This window comes from Ictidomys tridecemlineatus, chromosome 5, assembly GCF_052094955.1.
Source record: "Ictidomys tridecemlineatus isolate mIctTri1 chromosome 5, mIctTri1.hap1, whole genome shotgun sequence".
Lineage (NCBI taxonomy): Eukaryota > Metazoa > Chordata > Mammalia > Rodentia > Sciuridae > Ictidomys > Ictidomys tridecemlineatus.
In genome coordinates, this window is record NC_135481.1 from 166,550,752 (window position 1) to 166,573,630 (window position 22,879).

The 22,879-nt window shown below is 36.6% G+C and overlaps 1 protein-coding gene across 1 annotated transcript in view; it reads left to right on the forward strand.

The window, feature by feature from the left end:
* The first annotated feature begins 2,141 nt into the window (after positions 1 to 2,141).
* Pak5 (p21 (RAC1) activated kinase 5) overlaps positions 2,142 to 22,879 on the forward strand; it is a 345,014-nt gene continuing 324,276 nt past the window's right edge. Inside the window, exon 1 of the mRNA XM_078051414.1 lies at positions 2,142 to 2,239. The gene's annotated coding sequence lies outside the window, so the exon portion shown is untranslated. The remainder of the gene's footprint in view (positions 2,240 to 22,879) is intronic.

Genomic DNA, 22,879 nt, shown 5'->3' on the forward strand with positions numbered 1-22,879 from the left:
TGTTCAAGTTCCTTATTTAAAATGAATTTGTACCTAATCTGCATTCAGTTCTGTTTACAAAATTTCAATCACCTCTAGATTATTTATAATATTTAGTACAATGTGAATGTTATAAAAACAGTTGTTATACTATATTGCTTAAGGCATAATGACAAAAAAGGCTGTACATATTCAGTAAGGATGCAATTTTGGGCTGGGGTTGTGGCTCAGTGGTAGAGCACTCGCCTAGCAAGTGCAAGGCTCTGGGTTAGAGCCTCAGCACCACATAAAAATAAATAAATAAAATATATTTTCTAAAAATGCAGTTTTTTTCCTGATATTTCAATTTGCGTTTTGTTGTATCCACAGACACAGGACCAGTCGACTCTCATGGATCCCTGTCAATTGTGATGGCATAGTAAACTTTTCTAACATAACAACACTCAAAATTAAATTTATAGTTTTCTGTGGAGACAATACTAGAAGTATGCGTGTTTTCACGTTGGAGATGAGTTGTTATTAATTTTAATTCCAGTTGCAAATAATATCAATCACCTTAGGCTTCTGAGCAGCATCCTGTGAATGATAATAAGAAAGTTGTTTCTTTTGGTTTGTGCTAGGCAGATGAATTTCAGTCCTAGGACAAAGCCAAGGACTACTAACTCTGGACTTCTCGTTTCCAGAATATGCTTAACTTAGAGATCATCCAGCTTCTCATTAATTCAGTAGATAAGAAAAATGAAATAAAAATGGAAAATGCTGTAAGATCATATTTTTAAATATTAAGGGGTATTTTCCTGTCCTTGTGAGAGAACATTAGCAGCTGCCTTATTATCTTTCTTTTTACTGCATACAAAACTCCAACTTCTCTTTCCATGTCTACTTTACTTTTCTATCTTTGGACTAAATAAATATCAGATTTGTGTTGTCTGTTCTGGCTCCTGTCTTAGATGTACATACATATCTGGAGGATAGATCTAAGCTTACACACACACACACACACACACACACACACACACACACACACACTATTACCCACTTAGTTGCATTCTCTAAGTTGGTTTAAAATTATATTTGAGGAAAGAAGCCATTGGACCACTGATGGAATGACATGATAGCAGAGCCAAAGGAAAAGAAAATAAAAAGCAAGTCAGTTAGTGAATAGTTGGGACCCTGGGACAACATATGGTCTGAGAAGTCCTCAGGGAAGTTTTCTTTTTCTTTTTTCTCTTTTTGAGTGGTGCTCAATTTTTTAAAACATTTTTGTTTTGTTTTTAGTTATACATGATAATACAGTATATTTTGACATATTTATACAAACATAAAGTAAGTCTTATTCTAATTAGCATCCTAGTCTTGTGGATGTACATGATGTAGAGATTCACTATGGTGTATTCATATTTGTACATAGGAAACACCATCTTCTTTATTCTGTTTTAATTTTCTTTATAAAACATTATTTACCTGTTTATAGTTTATCCTCTTCATATCTTGCCCCCTCACTCCTGAAGAATATAAATGCCATAAATAAGGGATACTATCCATTTTGTTCACTCTTCTGTCCCCAGCCCCTAGACCAGTTCCTAGCATCCAGGAGGTATGTGCTTAATAATTTTTAGAAAAATTAATGCAAAAATGATAATGGCAACCTCAGATGTGTGTATTGCAAATGAGAAAAATGTGGAGAAAAGGCAAATAAAATAAAACAGAAAATAAAAGGAGATCTTGGAAAACATCTGCAATATTTAAGAAATGTCTTTACCACATTTTCAAATTGTTTAGGGAGATGCCATTAGTAAATGATGCAAGAAAATCCTAGAAAGAATTATTTTAGTACAAAAAGTGTATTCATTCTGTGGTGAAACTGAGCAGAACATATTATGTGCATATGATGAGATTAGGCACTATAAGTAGGAAGATGATAATAATTGCCTCAGATCTAGGCAATACCTCTTATCAGTTGTGAGATATATTTTATTTAAGGTAAGGCCAGCTGAGAATGAAAGAAAATCCAAAATGGCTGAAATAATAGATGGTCCTTTCTTTTTCATGTGATAGAAGTCTGGAGCTAGTAGTTGTGGACTAGAAGTGCAGATTCAAGGTCATCAGGGACCCAGGATCTTCCTATTTTTCTGACTTCACAGTGCTGATATATGGCCTTCATCCTCAAGGTCACCTTGTGGTCCAAGATGACTGCTGGAGTTTAAAGCCATTAAGTCAACCTTGAAAAACATGAAAGAAAGAGGAAGTCAGGAGCATGGTAAGTGCTTTTCTCATAAAACCTTCTCTCCTTGCAGTCTAAGCTCCTTTTTTTTTTTTTTTTTTTTTGCATCAATTTATACAACACACTTCTATTTACACAGCAGTGGCTACTCTCTAGTCTCCTGACCCCACCTAGTTTCAAGGGAGGTTGGGAAGGGTCATTCTTTAGCTGGCTGCTTTGCTGCCCCCCAGTGGAATTGTGGTTCTATCACATAAAAGGAAATGAATATTGTGTGGCAACTTGTATCATCACCAATGCCTTTGGTAAGTTATTCTCTATAAATCTCACTTTTATCATCTGTAATATAAGGTCAATAGAATTGTTGAGAGTACGGAATGAAGTAATGTATATAAAATCTATGCTTGGTATCTGACACAGAGTAAATGTTTAATTTATGTTAATTGATGTAGTTGTTATTATTACTGTCCCTGACCTTCTAAGAGTAAAATTTTCTAAGAGAGACATATCAAGCATAGGAAATATGTAAATGATAGTGAAATTCAGTAAAGGATTATATTTTTAAATCGGTAGGGCAAGGTGTATTATAGATATGTGCAGGGCCCATGAGAGTGGAGAGGATTTAACTGTCTCTTGCAAAATAAGTAAGGTATAAAAGGAAAAACAATTATGTATGCTGAAATTTCTTCAACAGTACTTTTCCAAGAAAGCTTTTTTATGCCTGTAATTTAGTTTGCTGATGATAATTCATTAGCATATTGCCATTTGGAAGAGTTATTATATTTATATTTCAAGTTACCTAGCAGCCACTTTGCAGTGGGCTAGGGAGGAATGTGTTATTCTTCCACATGGTTCCTTCTCCAGTTCTGGTTTAAAGTTCAAACCTTGGCCAATCAAAGTATTCACCATTACCTGTGGGCAACATAACCTGCTTATAGGAAGGAAGTAGAGAATTTTTTTTTGTATGCTGAAAACAGAGAACTTGGCTTAACAAAAAAACATTTTTATCAGGAATTGAACTGGGGAGCATAAACAGACTTTATCAGACATGAATATTTTGTCTTTGGTCAATGGAATATGAAAATGGCCCAGAAAGTAGGACCCAAGAATATCAACTTGGACAGAATAAATGACCTTCTGAAAAATCTGTGTATAATTCTGGGGCCAAAGAAGGTGGTGATGCTCCAAATTAGAAGAAAGGACAATGTCTAGTATGTATGTTCCTGAGAAAGTTAGATAGCTGGTATATGTCGTAGCCTCATATGGCTCATGTGCAGTCCACATATAGACATAAGGAACACTTAATGTTGTCATGAAACTTTTTCTCTTAGTAGACTGGATAGGAGTGAGTGTTCTAGGGCTGTGAAAGCTTCACACTGAATTCCGAATTTGCTAAATATTCCTCTAGAAGTTAAAAAGGGAATCGGGGAAAGTAAGCTTGTTATGACCTTTCATCTGTGATAATGAAGTACTACACTTCTTTGTTAAATTCTACGTCATTTTATTGCCCATACTGGCAATAAAATGGTGGAGATTTTTTGAATTAACATATGGTGAAACCGACTCTTATTTTGATATATAGTTCAATGAGTTTTAGGACTCATATTGCGTTGTGTAACTGTCACCACGATGGGATGCAGAATCCTCTCATTGCACTAGCAAGCTCCCTGAGAAAGATTCATATACCCTCTTCTGTGACAAGATAATCCTCTATGCCACCTTCATGCAGATCATGATCCTCTGTGCCTACGGCATCTGTTTTTCATATCAGCTTCTTTGTGACATTGTCTATGGATGACTAAGTCACCTGGTCTCTCTATAAATCCATGTACCCATTTAACTATTTTTTAAATCTCTTTTTGTGTATGGGGGCAGGTACTGAGGATTGAACTCGGGGGCACTCGACCAGTGAGCCCCATCCCTATCCCTATTTTGTATTTTATTAGAAACAGGGTCTCACTGAGTGGCTTAGTGCCTTGCTAAATTACTGAGGCTGGCTTTGAACTCATGATCCTCCTGCCTCCACCTCCTGAGCTGCTGGGATTACAGAGATGTGCCATCACGTCTGCCCCCTAAATCTTTTTAAATTTGTTTCCCCATTAAATTGTAAGGTCAGTAAGAGTAGGAGTTCTCTCTGACTTCTGTATGGCTAAATTTGAGGCCATCAATTCTATATAAGAAATGAAACAAAAAATAATTTCTATTTTAATGCAAACTATTTAAAATCCTCTCAGTATTTATCTGACTGACATTTATCATATGTATCAGTTAGCTATTGCTGAATAACAAACCATCCCAAAGCTCAATGGTGTAAAAAAAGTTGAGTAAAAAAAGCTCTTTTGTAGAAGGCCAGGTAGTGAATATTTGAATATTTTAGGCTTCTCAGGTCAGACAATAAGTTACAACTACTCACTGTCATTGTAGCAAGAAAGGAGACATAATCAAAATTTAAACAAAGGAGTTTGGCTGTTGCTATGGTTTGAATGTTTGGGCCTTTCCAACATTTCTGATGAGATTTAATTCCTAGTGCAATAGTATTAAGAGGTGGAGGTTTAAGAAAGTGATTACACCATGCAGACTCCATGTTCATGGATGGGATTAATGTTGTTACAAAAGTATTAGAGTGAGCATATTCACCCCTCCACTCTTCTGTCACTTTGATAATGATAATTTGAGAATACTGCATTTACCTCTTCTGCTACCTGAGGATGCAGTAACTAGGAGCTATCTTTGAAGAAGAGACCAACTTTCAACTGACATCAAATCTGCCAAGACCTTGATCTTGGACTTCTTAGCCTCCATAACTGTGAGAAAGAAATGTCAGTTTAAGTCACCCAGTCTATGGTATTTTGTCATAATGGGAAGAACAGACTGGGACAGATGGGTTCCTTTACGACTTTGTTCATGCTAGTAGCGGTGGTGCATACGGGCAATCCTAGCAATTTAGGGGCTGAAGTATGATTGCAAGTTCAAGGCCAGCCAGTCTCAGCAACTTAGCAAGGCTCTAAGAAATCTGATAAGAACCTGTCTCAAAATAAAAAATAAAAACAGGAGCTCAGCGGTAGAGCGCTTGCCTGGCATGTGTGAGGCACTGGGTTCAAATATCAGCACTGCATATAAATAAATGAACAAAATAAAGGTCCATTAAAAAAATAAATCTCTTTAAAAAAGAACAAATACAGCTGGGGATATGACTCAGTGATTAAGCACCCTGGATTCATTCCCTGGTAGCAAAAAAACAAAACCTTTGCTCACAAAAACAAGCAGCAGGGCACATTTGGCCCACAGGCCATGGTTTATTAATACTTGGCTTAAAGCAATCGCCTTTTCTTACTGCTGATAAATATACTGATTTGTTGATCTTGGGCTACTCCTGTTTGTGGTCATCATGGAGGTCAGCAAAAGGCTGGAATTTTCAAGGATGGCTTCATTCCTATTTCTGAGAACTGGGGTAGGTATTGATGAGAAATAGTGCAGCTGGGGTAAGCAGACAGCTTAGGTTTGTTCAAATGGCAGAGGTGAGAGAGAGAAAGAGAAGAGGGGGATGTTCAAGGCCTTTTGAGCTTTTGTCACCTGGCCTTGAGCTTTTGGCAGTTGGTCACCTCTGCTAAGGTGCCTAAGATAAGACACAAAATCTCTTGCTGGGAGGGGCTTTGAGTTCACATTATAAAGGGGATGGTGAAAGCTGAGGATGTAGTTCAGCGGTAGAGTGCTTGCTTGGCATGAGTGGAGCTACGGGTTCAATCCTTAGCACTGCTGAAAAGCGGGGGAGTTAACAATTGGAACCATACCAGCCCAGGATGCCATCTGTAAAGAATGGCAGCCCTGTCTTATAAACAGCAAGACGACTCCTTTGGGTTGCTCAGTGTGGCACTCCCCAAGCTCTGTGCCCATTTGCTTCTCAGATCATCCCCCTTTGCTAGCAGCATGGTTTCTTTGCCATCAATCTTAGTGCTGTCATCAATAGAAAAACTCAAACTGCCACTCCAGAGTAGGGGTACAACCTGTTTTGAATATGCAATAATTTATAAAATATTATTTCTAAAAGCTCTTCTGAAGATTACTGACAGATAAACTTAGGCCACTGAGAACTGAGTACACATCCACTAGAATATAAAATCAAAATAACTGACAACAATGTTGGCAATGATACAGAACCACCAAAAATCCCATCGTTGTTAGTTGGAGGGTAAAACGGTGCATTTTGGGGAAAGATCTGGCAATTTGTTAAGGAGTTATACACACAACTATCCTACCTAGAAATTCCAAGAGAATTAATATATGTCCACAACGAGACTTGTACATAATTGTTCACAGAGGTTTTATTCATAGTAGACCCCAATATGAATCAAGTGAAATGCCTATTAATAGGAGAATGGGTAAAGGTATTGTAGTCATATGGTAGTACACTACTTGTCTATAAAAATGAACAAGGGGGCTGGGGATGTGGCTCAAGCCGTAGCGCGCTCACCTGGCATGCCTGCGGCCCAGGTTCGATCCTCAGCACCACATACATACAAAAAAATGTTGTGTCTGCCGAAAACTGAAAAATAAATATTGAAATTCTCTCTCTCTCTCTCTCTAAAAAAAAATGAACAAAGTATTGCTGCTCATGACAATGTGAATAAATCTCATAATTGTTGTGTAGAGGGAAAGCAGACTTACATAAAATAGTATATACTTGCTATGGTTTGGATATGAGGTGTCCCTCAAAGCTCCTGTGTCGATGCAGGAAATTTCAGAGGTAAGTAAAATAATTAGATTATAAAATTGTTACTTCATCAGTCCATTCTAATTTGAAAGGACTACTGTGTTGAGTGGAAGCCTGGGCTGGTATGGCTGGAGGAGGTGGCTTGCTGGAGCCATGTCCTTGGGGATTGTATACTGTTCCCTGGCTCCCCCCTGCTTTCATTCTGCTCCCTGGCCACCATGAAGCAAGCAGTTTTCCTGCTCTGCCACCCTTCTGCCGTGATGTTCTGTTTCAACTTGGACCCAAAGTCAATGGAGTCAACTGGCCATGGGGCTGAACCTCTGAAACCTCCTAAAATAAACGCTCCTACTCTAAGTTGGGTTCATATGGTATTTGCAATAAAAATCGGATTAAAATGGTATTGATGCAGAGACAGTTATATGAAGTTCTAGTCCAGGCTGAGATAATTAATGATGAAATCAATCAGAATATTGATTATTTCTGGGGGATATATTAGGCAAGAGAGAACTTTCTAAATGGTTGAAAATATTCTATATCTGGATAGAATTGTGGGATACTTGGGAGTATACCTTTTTCAAAATCCATTGTAAAATCTATGCATTTTGTTGTGTATCACTTTGCCTCAGTTAAAATTAATAAGATCAGTAGATACTAGACGAGATGAGAATGGTTGTTTATCCATCTGGATTGAACGTCTGGAATGACTCGGTGGACAGAGGGGCAGATGGTTGGTTTCCAGCCTAATAGGAACTCATCTTTCTCTCCTGGGTAGAACACGGGGATCAGGCAGAGAACATACAAGATTCTCAAAGATACTGGTCCCGGGATAGTTCATCTGGAGAGCCTGGGCTACAGGTGATAGTGCACTTTTCACTGAACAGATTCATATATCAGAGCAAGTGAAAAACAGGGAGGAAGGCAGAATTTTCTCCCCCTACTTCCAAAGAACTGCAATTCCTCTTAGTGGTTGAGGCAGGGTCAAGGTTAAGGAGAGAGAATGATTTATTTCTACTTGTGTTTCCATTTACTTTGACTGCAAGAAACTAAAAACCAAAACAAACAAACAAAAAACAGAAAAGGCTGTACAAGTATGTCCATCATGCTCTTAAACAGTCAGAGCTTGTATTTCCTTGTAGGCCAACACTCCTTTTATTTACTTCAGGAGAGCTTCTTCTTCCAGCTTCTTTAAACCATTGATACTCTTCGAGTTTGCTGCTCAGTTAAAAGAATTGAGGCCACTAATGATCTGATCACACTTTTCTATGCACACCTATGAATACACCACAGTGAATTTTACCTTTATGTGGATCCATAATGCCCTAATTAAAAAAAAATACTATAAGAAATAGAAGAAAGATATGGTGACATCTTTAGAGCCAAGAAAAAGAACAGGAGATGGGAGGAGGGGAAGGAAAGGGGAACTGGAGCAAATTTTATTCCATGTTTATATAATTATGTCAAAATGAACCCCACTATTATATATAACTAAAATGAACTAATAAGAAAATGGAGGTCACCAAGGAAGGATCAATTCCTCCTTCCTCTCCTGAGACAGAAAGCACTGCTCCCATCCCTTTTAACGGCATGGCACTTTCTGTACTGATTTCTTTTCTCCCTATAACTTCTACCAACCTCTTTGTGCTGGGTTGTTCCTATTTTTTTTTTTGTTAGACTACAATATTCTTTCCTTTCCTAAGAAAGCCCTTCCCTTAATATTGCATTTGCCTCCCAAGACATGAACCTTCTCTTCCCTGCTGCTGGTAAGTGTCTCCAGAATATTGAGTCCGCATAGCTGCCCCTTCTTCACCATCCTTCCACCCACTGGTCCCCTTTCACCATACCATTGCAACTGCTCTTGTGTGTGCACAAATACCTTCCAATCTCCAGATCTCATAGTTCTTGCCTCTGAGCTATTTCTGACAAGACATGAGCAAAGCTTCAAGTTAGAAATCTAGCTTAGAATCCTCGCTCAAACACAGTAAAGATTGCATCTTTACTCAAAATCTTTACTCAAACACAGTAAAGAGTGCAACCTTGGGCTTGTAAGCTAACTCTTCTTACTCTCAGTTTCCTCTTCTACAAAATAGCATGAATAGTAAGGAGCTTTGAGTTGGTAAGGTGAGGATTAAAAGTAATTTTTGAAGTTAGTGCTCCATATTTTAATTATTATACCTATCTTGACTTGATATCAAACACAGAAATGACATGTGACATTGTAGTTATTTCTAAATGTCTGAAACTGCTGAAAGTCTCCCAAGATATCATGTTCTACTGTTTCTCCTCAAATGCTTTGACCACTATTTTTGTCATCTAGCTGAATTTTCTTCTCTCTCCTGATGATTAAATACTGGGATTTTATGGGATCTCTCCTGCACTCATTCTAGTCATTTCCATTTTAGTGCTGCCTGCTTTTCTGGCTTAAATATTCACTTATAAACTACATCCAAAGGTTTCCAGCCCTAACACATCCCTGGACATTCAGACATACAAATAAACATTCCCTGGTACCTATCCACATGGTCGTCCAGTGAGTATCTTTTCTAGAATGTCTAACTGACATCCACGCCTAACCATTCTGTCTTTGCCCCAGCATCTACATCTGTGCTTTGAGAACACAAAGGGTTGAACTGTCAGAGGATACTCATACAGTTATAGTTCTTACTCATTACCAAATAATACTAATGTTTAGAAAGAAACTGAAAATCAGAAGATATAATTTAAACATTTCTTAGTGGAAATGAAGAAAGTTAGGCATAGATCCCTAAAAGACTATTTTTCTCCCTTATTTAAATTAAATTTTGGTTTTATATTTAACAGACATTTTTTTTCCCCTAGGAATTTCATGTGGAGAAACTACTCACACAAAAGACCTAAACTTTTCCCATGTTAGAAAAGAATATTTTATACTCTGTTAATTTTAGTTGATGGTATCACCCTTCATTTTTCAGCCAGTTTTGACCAATAAATTTGCAAATTCCAGTTTCATGAATAAGTCATTAAAAGAGAACAGACAAATACCAAGAAAAAATATATAGATAAGGACTTTTCTGTATCATTCCACCAATAAACACCATTAGTATGTTTATCATGGGGTCTTGTCTTTGGGTCATTATTATGTTTACCTGGAGAATTGACTGAATTCATTACTTCTTTTTTATTTATTCTTCTAAGTTACACACGAAAGTAGAATCCATTTTGATAAAATTATACAAGCATGAAATATATCTTATTCTGATTGGGGCCCCATTTTGTGGGTAGACATGATGATGGGATTCATTAGGTATTTTGATATGTATGCACAGAAAAATAAGGTTATCTTTATTCTACTGTCTTTCCTATTACTAAACCTGCCCCCCTTCACTTCATTCCCCTGTGACTAATCTACTGAACTTCTCTTCTTCCTCTACCCCCTTTATTGTGGTTTAGCTTCCATGTATCAGAGAAAACATTTGCCCTTTACATTTTGGGGGTTGTGGCTTATTTCACTTAGCATGAGAGTCTCCAGATTCATCCATTTAGGTCCATATGGCCTAACCAAGGTAGCTTAGCTGGGGCATCTTTACTTCATATGTCTCTCGATCCCCTCCTGGGACCAACAGATTAAACTGAACAAGCCTGATGGTGACAGTGAAAGCAAAATAACAGGAGCTCCATGTGAAATCGCATTCCACACTGTGCTTGACTTATGTTCACTAATTTCTGATTGGCAAAAGTGAGCTACTAAGTTAGTGGTTGAATCCAGCATCAAGGAATGGAGGAGGCAATTCTCCTAAGAAGATATTCCAAAGGGAGAAATTGGAACTAATAATGTAATCTACCATATCTGCTAATTGCCAAAGGATGAAATTAAAGAATAATGCTCATGTAGCTGCTTCACATGAAAACTTTGGCTACCATGTTTACCTCCCAGATAGGTGACACCTCCTTTCTTTGAAAATCAATCTCTCTCTCTCTCTCCTCTCTCTCTCTCTCTCTCTCTCTCTCATGAGATATATGTATGCCTAGTCCTTAATATATGCTGTTGTAGTGCATTTTCCCTCATTCTTCCCAACAAGACTAGGAACTACTTGAAAGTCTTCTTTTTTCTCATTCATCCTTCATAAACCTATACCTTAAGTGCAGGGCTTTACACTGAAGTTGCTTAATGAATCTTTGTTGAGTTAAATTGAATCAAATGAATAGTCTGAATACATTTAATATTATATGTGATTCTGGAAATTCTGGAAAATTCAGACAGGTGTCTCAGGATTTGATGAAAAGATTTCCAGGGAGCAAATTCCTTGTCTCTGGGGTATTGACTTATAGCAGGAAGGCAGATACCCAGGTCCTAGACTTAGATAGCAGTTTGCTGTGATAGAGAACAACATGAAATCTAGAAGCAGAAACTGAGGTGAAGACTGGGAACCAGTGACAGAGGTTTAGAGCATTCAGCGCTGGAGCAGGAAGGATTTAATTCTGAGCACCACAGTTGTTGTAAATACACAGTGTTGTGAAATTAGTTCTTAAGGATTTACGGTAGAGTCAAATGACCCTGCTTCTGAGAAGAAGAGGCAGAAAAAACAAACTGATCATTTTCTGACACTTCTTAGAGCCATGATATTTATTAAACTTGTCATCAGCAATAACATATGATCTAGTGCCAAGAAACAAGACTGGAATCACAAAATAATAAAAATGTTTGAATAGATGCTGAATGAATCTCTAGTTGGCCTAAGGGTGAAAAATGATCTATGTGATACAGTTTGAAAATCCAGTGATAATGAAAGGGAAAACTAGAACTATGGTAAAAGATTTTTTTTTCAGTGTTGTGTGTGTGGCTTAGTGGAAGAACAGGTGCTTAACATGCACAAGGTCCTGGGATCAGTCCCCACACCATCCACCCCCCAAAATTGCACATGCACATGCACTCACATGCACAAATACACACAAACACTCCCACACAATCACATACACACACCTCTCTCAAAACTATGTTTATGACATAACAATATGCAGCTAAGTTCCTGAGTAACACATACATAAAGAAAAAAAAAAGATATCGAATCGTTTATCAAACATGCTGTAGAGGAAAGTGAGTCTCAAGAGACAGAAAAGTACCATTGCTGATTATTTATCATAATTAAAAAAGCAAAATATATATTATGAACTTATTTTTAAAGTGAATGTTATAATATTGAAATGATTCTGTCCTAAGTTTATTTTTTAAATATAACCCTAATGGCTTTTGCTTTTACTTTCTAAGATACAATAAATAAAATATCATAGATATAACAGATAAGATAAAATATAATATTCTATAGGATTATAACCCATACAAAAATCCATGATTCCATACTAATATAAATAAGCAATTGATAGGTAAGAAGCTAGCAGCTTCCCAGTCAACATTTTGGCCCTTACCCGCGAAGGTCAACCAGGACCCAGAGAATGATGGGACCCCTCAATGGGCCCTGCAACTCTGGTGAGTCACCTGATCTGCTGAAATTGAGAAAATTGCTGAAATTGAGGAAATTGAGAGAGGATCCTAGAGAACATAAAACCAATCACTGCACCTTCTGAAAAGAGGAGTACCATTAGAGAGGGGGATGCTCCTGATGCTTCCAAAAGAAGCCACACATGGTCAACAGAACCATCCTGACAGATGGCACCACTGGTAGAGGAAAGCTAAAGGAGCGAAGAGGCTTCTCACCTGTCCCAAAGAGTGATCTTTGAGGAATCTCAGTTGACTCTTCAGTGTAGATAGGAACAAGGTCAGTTTTGACCAATTTGGTCTTAAATACCTGGCAGGAGAGTATACCCTGAGCACAGTCCTACATGGACATTTAAAAGGAATAACAATTTTTTGTTGTTGTTGTTGTTAACTTAAGATCTATACTTGTGTCAGCTCTACCAAAAGTAAGTAAAACTGGAGGCTATAGAGGAAGGATTCTTGTGTGACAATAATGATGATTATAAAGAAATCCTGAATTAATTTGAGCCTCAAAGACCTATAAATCTTCCTAACTCCTACATTGATAAACTTGATCTGTTTTCCACTGATATGAGTTACTGTCTTCATGGTTTTCAGAGACTGACTGAGATACTAATTGCTTTTGTGCTAATTGTTTTCAAAAAAGTAATGATTTGCTATCTTGTTTATTGTTGGTTTAGGGTGATCTCTGCCCCATGTTTGCCTTGTATAGTCACCTGCTATCTGCCATTGTAGACCTCTGAATTGCTCTAATGCTGAATATCCTTAACTGTCCATGCCCCACCTGATAGAGAACATGGACTTTGGGTTACTACCTCCAACTTTGCCCCCATTCAGCAGGAAGTAACTGGGAGATATGGTTGCCCATTTTTCCATAGACATGGAATGTAGAAATTGACAGTGGGGAAGTGTAACGGGTCCACTTTATACTTTGAATAGAGCCCTTGCTGCTCTGATACTGCAACTTATTTTTAAAATGGAACTGTTTCCTTCTCTTCCTCTGTATCTGCTCCTTCCTAATCCTTCTCCCTCCCTAATCTCAGGGGAAACAGGATTACCTTTCTTCCCCATGGGTAGTCATGGGTAGTCTTCCCCATGGGTAGTACACACCCATCATAGGAACAAAGCAATCCACACTTTGGGGCATGGTACTAGAAGGTTTCAGAAATGATATCTCCCAAATTAACAAGTGGATTACAGCTCCAACAGAGAACACAGGAATGTAGCCTTTGAATCACCTCTTTAAAAGCCCCCTGTTTCTGTTCATGGGCAGAATCACAGCCTCTGGGTCATGAGTCCTCTGTGTTTATCCTTTGCTAGCAAAGCAATAAAACTCATTTTTTCCTTTTCTTAAAAAAAAAAGCTAGCTGCTTCCTTAGAAGGGACTAATCAATTTAGATTACCAGAAGATCATTAAATCCTTTCTGTGAGAAGAGAATTTTGTAAAGGAAGAGGGAAAAATTCATATATTTTATACCTATAGCATTATACATACTGTTCTACATGCTTTGCTAATTTTGTTTCTTCTTAAATGATCTGATTCTAATTAGAAGATATAAAATATTTTTCAAAATTTATTTATTTACACAAAGTAATTACCTATTTTGAAACATATAACTTTTGATAAAAGATGGCTCTATTGTTGATACTACATGCAAAAGATTATAAAAAGTTTTATGCAAAATAACTAAAAGTTGGTTCTTCTCTCAGAGCTCCTATAGCTCAGCACCAACTAGAATGTAGAAAACTAGATTAATGTGATCTAAGGAAAAAGTAATAAATGTTATAAGCAAAGATATATGTAAACTTCAGAAAAGTGAAATATTTCTTTTAGCTTGAAGTATTGGGGTTGATTTATTGAAAGAAAAGAAAAACTGAAACTTAAAAAATGGGTTAGATTTAGACATGAAGCAAACAGTTAATTTAAAACTAAGGGAATACATTAGTGGCTATCAACCCCTATTCACCGTTCTGTCCATTGAAGGGCCTGTAAGCAGTGACCCTGTAGTTGCAATGAATATCTGAAGTGCCCAGATCTTGGTTTCTAAACACTGTTGTCCATGAAAGGAACAAAGGTATCTTATAAATACCATTGATTCCAGGGTGAGGAGAAAGTATAAAATAAAACTGTAGAGTATATTTTACTGCAATGCAAATAAAGAGAGTACTTGAAATAAAATGAGTTATGTTATCAGAGCACAGGAACCACGAGATGAATACCTCATGGCCAAAGCTGGAACAAACTGATGTGATAAGATTGGCTTGCAACCCATAAAATACAATAAATATCCATGATTTCATATTAATATAAATAAGTAATTAACATATAAGTAAATGGGGAAGCAGGAACAGATTTTCCTTACAGTATTTAATAATACTATTATTTCTTTTTTAAAATATACAAACATATGTTCATATTAAATGTACTTAATTTATAGAGATATATTAAAATAATATAATATATTTTATATTATTGTGATTGATAGGTATAAAATAAATGAGGAAAATGCAAACCTACACTTAGGCATACACCAAAGTAATCACTGAAGGCACAGATGGAGAGTGGATGCTGAAATGAATGAGTGAATGTTTGAGAAGAAACAGAATATTTGCATACTCTCAACATATCTCCTCCAGGATAGTTATTATTTAAAGAGGGAAAAATATTAGCTTTATAATAGACAATGATTTGGGCCAACACTTTCTCACCAAGTGACCCAAGTTAACATCATCTGTAATAAGATGTATTGACCTGTTGTACTGCTATAGTTTGCATGTGGTTTGTCCCACAAAACTCTCATTGAAGCTTAGTCCCCAATATAACAGTATTGAGAGCTGACAGGCCCTGAAGAGGTCAGTAGGTTTTAAAGAAGGACTAATGCTTCTTTTGCGGCAGTAAGTTCTAGCTCTGACCCAATTGTGTGGGTTGTTATAAAGCAAGTTTCCCACTGCATCTCTCTTTAAGTGCACCTGCTCACCTTTTCACTTTCTGCCATGAGATGAAGATGCCCTAGGTTTGGTTACTCAATCTTGGACTCCCTAGCTCCCAGATTCATGAACCATAATAAGCCTCTGTTCTTTATAAATTAACAAGTCTCTGGCATTCTATCATAGCAACAAAACATGGACTAGCTGCTTCCTAAAATCAACAGGCAGCTGGGAAGTTTGGCACTGCCACGAAGCCAAAGTATAAAATCAATACATACATAGATCCTTGGATGGGATAAGGACTCTGAATCTGAAATTTACCTCAAAGCTTTAAAGATGCTTCAGAACCTGAAGGTGTTCTGTCAATGACAATAGAAAGTGTTGGAGAGTATGGCAAACAAGTAGAATTCTCTTCAGTTGCTTGTAAGTCTACAAAGTTGTACAAGCATTTTTAGAAATTGGTGTTAGCATAAAAAGTGGAAAGTAAGTATGCTATATGACCCAACAATTTTACCCATACGTACAGAGGTTCTTCTCAGTGAGTACTAGGAAAATATATACACACAAGTTCACAGCAAATGTTGTTAATAATGCAAAAGTATGGGGGAAAGCATAGAAATTATTCATCCCATGGAAGAATCTTAGGAACTCAATATTAAATGAGAAAAGCTAGTCTCAGAAGAACACAAAGAACATTGTGCCTTTGTAATGAAATTTAAACTAAATAGTACTCATTTTTGATAAATCAATATGACAGGTTTAAAATTTATATAATTATAAAATAGTACTCAGGATGGGGATACTTTTAGGAAGGAAGAGAATGGGAGAGGGAAGAGGCACATAGGTCGATCTGAATGCTAACTTTTAGTTCTTGAATTGAATGAGGAATTGCTATAATCTATTCTGGCTGCTATATCAAACTACAGTATTATAGATTGGTTTATAAACAACAGAAACTAATTTCTCACAGGTCTAATGGCTGAGAAGTTCAAAATAAAGGTGATGGAAGATTTTATGTCTGCTGAGGGCCTGTATCCTGGTTCATAGATGGCCATGTTCTCTCTGAAACCTCACATGGTGGAGGGTAAAGGAAACCTTTCAGATTCTCTTTTATAAGGGCACTGATGCTGATCATGTGGGTTCCATCCTCACTATAACTATTATTTTCATGTGGCTGTTAGCAAGGAAATATCCTTTCCATTTAAGAATCATTCCAAAGTAAGTGCAATTCAGAGCCTAATTTCAGCCATGGAAGATAAAGGGGGCAAACATTCTCTTTCCTTTCTCTCCTGGCATGTAGGTATGATCACTTGACTAGTTTGGAACTATGGTTTGACCCAGGATTTTGAAAGACCCAGACCAATGGCCACTGCAGCTGTAGGATTGGGCCCAAAAGTTCAATGAGAAGTGCCCAGTCGTGGATGGTACCCTGAGAGGAGCCGGTGATGTTGCCCTGACCATATTCCCAGACTCCTAGCTTCCCTTGATTACTATTTATTTTCTAAAATCAATTATTCAGAATTCTTGTTGATATTAAAAGCTAAACAAAACATTTCTAATAAATTAGGTATTTTTTTAACCTAAGATGTTAGCCATAATGTTAGGTGGTTTCTATCAGTTGTGTTAGGCAGTCTCCACTGAAAAGCCTTTCATCTGCCATCCCAATCTCCCATTTTAGGCAGGGCATATAACCTTGCCCTTGTCAAAGTCCTGTCATTACTGCATTCTGAAAGTTCTTGAGTAAAACAGCTATTGCTCCTGAGCAAGAGATATCAGGTAGACAGGAAGCATCTTTATCAAATAATTAATGAAATATGCAGTTATCTTAACAATCAATTACTATTTTATTTTCAAATCAGAGCCTCCTAATTCAAAGAAGGTATAATATACATTCTCAACAATGTATATAAGTTCAACATATATGTATTCAATATGATATAATAAAATCAACATTATAAATATAAATTGATATATAAATAAATTCAACAAACATCTGTTGAGTTCTTGCTATGGACCAAATTAGGTTCTTAGGTTCTGGGAATAAAAAGGTGAATTAAAAAACTATCCATCCTTTTCAAAAGCTCACATTCTCAGTAAGAGACTAATATGTGATTTGTGAACAGTATATGAAAGTACCTTTTCTAGATGCCAGGATGGCAATATCTTTGGAGAGTTAAGAATGTCTAAATCAGTAGGATTTAGAAGTATGAGGAGTGAGAAATTAGCCTAACCTGCATGAGGTGGTGGGTTTAATCCCCAGTATTAAAAAAAAGAAAGAAAGAAAAGTATAAGAATTTTTCAGAAGTACAAGAAGTGATGAAAATATTCATGAGTACAAGGAAACACTTTAAAGGAAATGAGCTTTTGCATCATACATGGGGCTGTTCATCCACTATTTATTCATTGATTTTTAAATTTCACTTCTCTGACCTCTAAACGGGTGATTCCTCAAAGAATCCTCTATTTAATAAGAACTGAATGCACGGAGGAAGTATCTGAGACTAGAAAGATGTTCTCCCCATACCATTTCCTTTCTTTCATCATCATTGATGTATTCAAGAACATTTTTCAATAGAAGAAAGATCAGTGGAACAGAGGAAGGGGACTGAGGGGGAGTGAGGAGGGGCAGGGAACAGTGGAATGAATCTGACCTAACTTTCCTAGGTACATATCTGAATATCCCACAGTGAATCTCATCTTTTTGTATATACACAAGGCAGTAAGTTAAAAAAATAAAAACTATAAGTATTTAAATAAATAGAGAAAAGATGGTTAGAGTAGAGGGAGAGAAGTGGGTTGAGGAAGTAGGAGAGGGAAAGGGAGCTGAATTAAAGCAAATTATATTCCATGCTTCCATAATGATGTCAAAATGAACCCTAACGAAAATGAACTAATAAAAAGTAAACATAAAAAAGAACAATTTACATCAGGATATTTACAGATTCATGAAGTGTGTTACTTTTTTTTAAAAAAAAAGAAAGTCTTTTTTCCTCCTCTTTCTGTTAAATCAATTTAATTCATTATTTGAAAACAAAAAAATAACCATGATGTGGGTAGAAGAACACATTGTAGAACTAGCACTAGAAAAGAAGTGAAGTCCGAAGTTCAAGAGGGAGACTTGAAAATACCAGAAAAGTGCTTCATACAGTTACCAAGGATGAGAATGGACACCATCTGCCCTGTAGCACTCTTCCTGTTTCATATCAAATCACTTGAACCCCAGAGCCACCCCCATAATATCTACTTCATCATATCTTCCACCATTTTTTTTCTGTTCTAATTTTTTGCTCTCATCAACTCCAAACCATTTTCCTTTACAAGTAAAAGCTGAATGCATGCCAGAAATTAAGAGAATAGAGTAGGTTTTGTATAGAATTTTTTTAAACTCGCAATTCTAAAAAACGCTAATTCATTTACCACCACTTAATGAATAAAAAGTGACATTCGGTTTATCATTGTTATCCAGGCATGCCATATAATATAATAAGGCTCATATGCTTTCAAAATGGTCAAAATGAAACCATCAAGTGCTGTTATTTAATCATCAGACTTCAAAATGTATCTGTTTTTTGTTTACTATGATTTAAATAAATAATTTTGGTAGTTTCTTTACTCCTCTTTTCTTTATGGTACTGTTTATAACAAGCAAAAGCTTAAATTAGTGAAACTAAAGTAAGTAGAATACAGGCAAGACTTTTAAAAGTAGAAATGAAAAATGATATGCCACTTTTAATAAGAACAAAAATTAATTTGCTAGTGATGTCTAATTGCCATATGCCTTCTGATTTTATTCTTGCTCTTAAGAAGTAGTCATTAGATAGAAAAACTACTTGGCACAATGCAAGGGTATGTAAAGTTTTACTCTCTGGCACTTCTTGCTGGACTATTAATATTTGCTTTTATATGTATATGAAAGATGATTAAGGCTAGTAGAAGCACTACTATGTGATGAAAGTCAGTAAAAAGTCAAGATGCTGAAGTACTTTCAAATGAAAACCACTTAATTTGCACAAATCTTGGCCATGATAAGTTAGACATCTCATAGTTCTGTTCTGAGTACATGATCATTCATGAATATTACAGTACCCTGGCTGCATGGCATTCTAAGTAGTAATCTCATTCTCTCCAGCCCTGCCATACAAAACACAAATGCACATCCTCAAGAGCCATACATGACACAGATTGTGCATTGGCTGCTATTACTGGAAGATTCTTATTCTTACATTAGTCTGCATAGGTCAACATAAATGTGGATTGGTTCTTTTGTTCTCTAGCATACAAAGTGGTTCTTTTAACCCTATAGTGATAATAGGTGAGCTCTTTTCTTGTATGCCTTTCAAAACTGACACAGGATGTGAAAAGTGAAGCAGAAAAGATTTTTTAGAACATAGACATGCTCAAATACTCAGAATTAAAAAGTAAATCAGAACATCATAATGCTTTTTTATGTCCTGTGTTGGAAAATTACCATATTCAGAATGTTTACTAAGGAAAATTCTCCTTAACCTGACTTCTTTTTTTTTTTTAATTTATTTATTTTTTTTTATTGTTGGTCGTTCAAAACATTACACAGTTCTTAATACATCATCTTTCACAGTTTGATTCAAGTGGGTTATGAACTCCCAACTTTACCCCGTAAACAGATTGCTGTTTCACATCAGTTACCCTTCCATTGATTGACATATTGCCTTTCTAGTGTCTGATGTATTCTGCTGTCTGTCCTATTCTCTACTATCCCCCCTCCCCTCCCCTCCCCTCCCCTCCCCTTTTCTCATCCCTGTTTAATGTAAATCTTCTTCTCAAGCTCTTCGTCCTTACCCTGTCCTTGTTTACTCCCCTTATATCAAAGGGGTCATTTGGTATTTGTTTTTTAACGATTGACTAGCTTCACTTAGCATAATCTGCTCTAATGCCATCCATTTCCCTCCAAATTCTATGATTTTGTCGTTCCTTAATGCAGAGTAATACTCATTGTGTATAAATGCCACATTTTTTTTATCCATTCATCTATTGAAGGGCATCTAGGCTGATTCCATAATCTTGCTATAGTGAATTGTGCTGCTATGAACATCGTTGTAGCAGTGTCTCTGTAACATGCTCTTATTAGGTCTTTAGGGAATAGACCGAGAAGGGGAATAGCTGGGTCAAATGGTGGTTCCATTCCCAGCTTTCCAAGAAATCTCCATACTGCTTTCCAAATTGGCTGCACCAATTTGCAGTCCCACCAGCAATGAACAAGAGTGCCCTTTTCCCTGCATCCTCTCCAGCACTTATTGTTGTTTGACTTCCTAATGGCTGCCAATCTTACTGGAGTGAGGTGGTATCTTAGGGTAGTTTTGATTTGCATTTCTCTAACTGCTAGCGATGGTGAGCATTTTTTCATGTACTTATTGATTGATTGTATGTCCTCCTCTGAGAACTGTCTGTTCAGGTCCTTGGCCCATTTATTGATTGGGTTATTTGTTATCTTATTGTCTAATTTTTTGAGTTCTTTGTATATTCTGGTTATTAGGGCTCTATCTGAAGTGTGTGGATTAAAGATTTGTTCCCAGGATGTAGGCTCCCTGTTTATCTCTCTTATTGTTTCTTTTGCTGAGAAAAAAACTTTTTAGTTTGAGTAAGTCCCATTTGTTGATTCTAGTTGTTAACTCTTGCGCTATGGGTGTCCTATTGAGGAATTTGGGGCCCGATCCCACAGTATGTAGATCATAACCAACTTTTTCTTCTATCAGATGCCGTGTCTCTGATTTAATATCAAGCTCCTTAATCCATTTTGAGTTAACTTTTGTGCATGGCGAGAGATAGGGGTTCAGATTCATTTTGATGCAAATGGATTTCCAGTTTTCCCAGCACCATTTGTTGAAGATGCTATCCTTCCTCCATTGCATGCTTTTAGCCCCTTTATCAAATATAAGATAGTTGTAGTTTTGTGGATTGGTTTCTGTGTCCTCTATTCTGTACCATTGGTCCACCCGCCTGTTTTGGTACCAGTACCATGCTGTTTTTGTTACTATTGCTCTGTAGTATAGTTTGAAGTCTGGTATCGCTATACCGCCTGATTCACACTTCCTGCTTAGCATTGTTTTTGCTATTCTGGGTCTTTTATTATTCCATATGAATTTCATGATTCTTTTATCTATTTCTACAAGAAATTCCATTGGGATTTTGATTGGCATTGCATTGAACTTATAGAGAACTTTTGGTAATATCGCCATTTTGATGATGTTAGTTCTACCTATCCATGAGCAGGGTATATTTTTCCATCTTCTAAGGTCTTCTTCTATATCTTTCTTTAGGGTTCTATAATTTTCATTATATAAATCTTTCACCTCTTTTGTTAGGTTGATTCCCAAGTATTTTATTTTTTGGGGGGATATTGTGAATGGGGTAGTTGTCCTCATTTCCGTTTCAGAGGATTTGTCACTGATATACAGGAATGCCTTTGATTTATGCGTGTTGATCTTATATCCTGCCACTTTGCTGAATTCATTTATTAGCTCTAATAGCTTCTTTGTAGACCCTTTTGGGTCTGCTAGGTATAGGATCATATCATCTGCAAATAGTGATAATTTAAGTTCTTCTTTTCCTATTTTTATGCCTTTAATTTCTTTCGTCTGTCTAATTGCTCTGGCCAGTTTAACCTGACTTCTTTAGTTAGGATTACATCTCCTTTATAATGAAGGAGCCAAGAAGACTAAGAGCTATGACTATAGTTTTGCTAAATTTTATATATATATATATACACACACACTCACACACACACGCACATACTCTTGTATATTTATGTCTATATGCAAAAAATAAAATATGTAATAGTCAAATATAGCATAATAATTTTGTAGAATATAATAATTAAAATTAGACTAAAATATATGTATTCTTCATCTAAGAGACAAAAATCAACACAGATCTTGGAGGTCTATTCATTTAATAATATTCAATAAAATACATATTATTTTTTATCATAATATATACTAAAATAAAACAAAGATTTCCCATTGTACTAATTACCAATTGCTGTGTAATAAATTACCTCACTTAGCATATATATTGCTGTTCAACAAAGTATCCTGGTTCAGTTTCCATGGGTCAAGAATTTGGGAGAGCTTAGCTGATTAGTTCTACCTTGGGGTCTCTCTGGAGATTGCAATCAAGATGTAGGTCAGGGCTTCTGACAGCCGAGGATTAGGACTGGAGAACTTGCTTCCTAGATAGTTTGTTCACTTGACTGGTCCCTGTGGCTCAAGCTGTGGGCAGGTGGCCTAAGCTCCTCACCACATGGACCTCTTGGAGGTTCACAAGCATCCTTGGAGCATGACCTCTGGCTTTCCCCAGAGATAGGGTTCCAAGAGAGCAAGATGGAAGCTGCAGTATATTTATGACCTAATTCGGAAATTACATGCAATGAACTTCTCAATATTCTGTCATTTATACAAGTCAGCCCTATGTGGTATGGGAGGAAATTACACAATGTCATAAAGAATAGGAGGTGGGAGTTTGGGGGTTCACCTTAGAGGTTGGCCATCACACTCATTTACAGAGAAAAAGAGGGATTTTTAAATCTTCATTC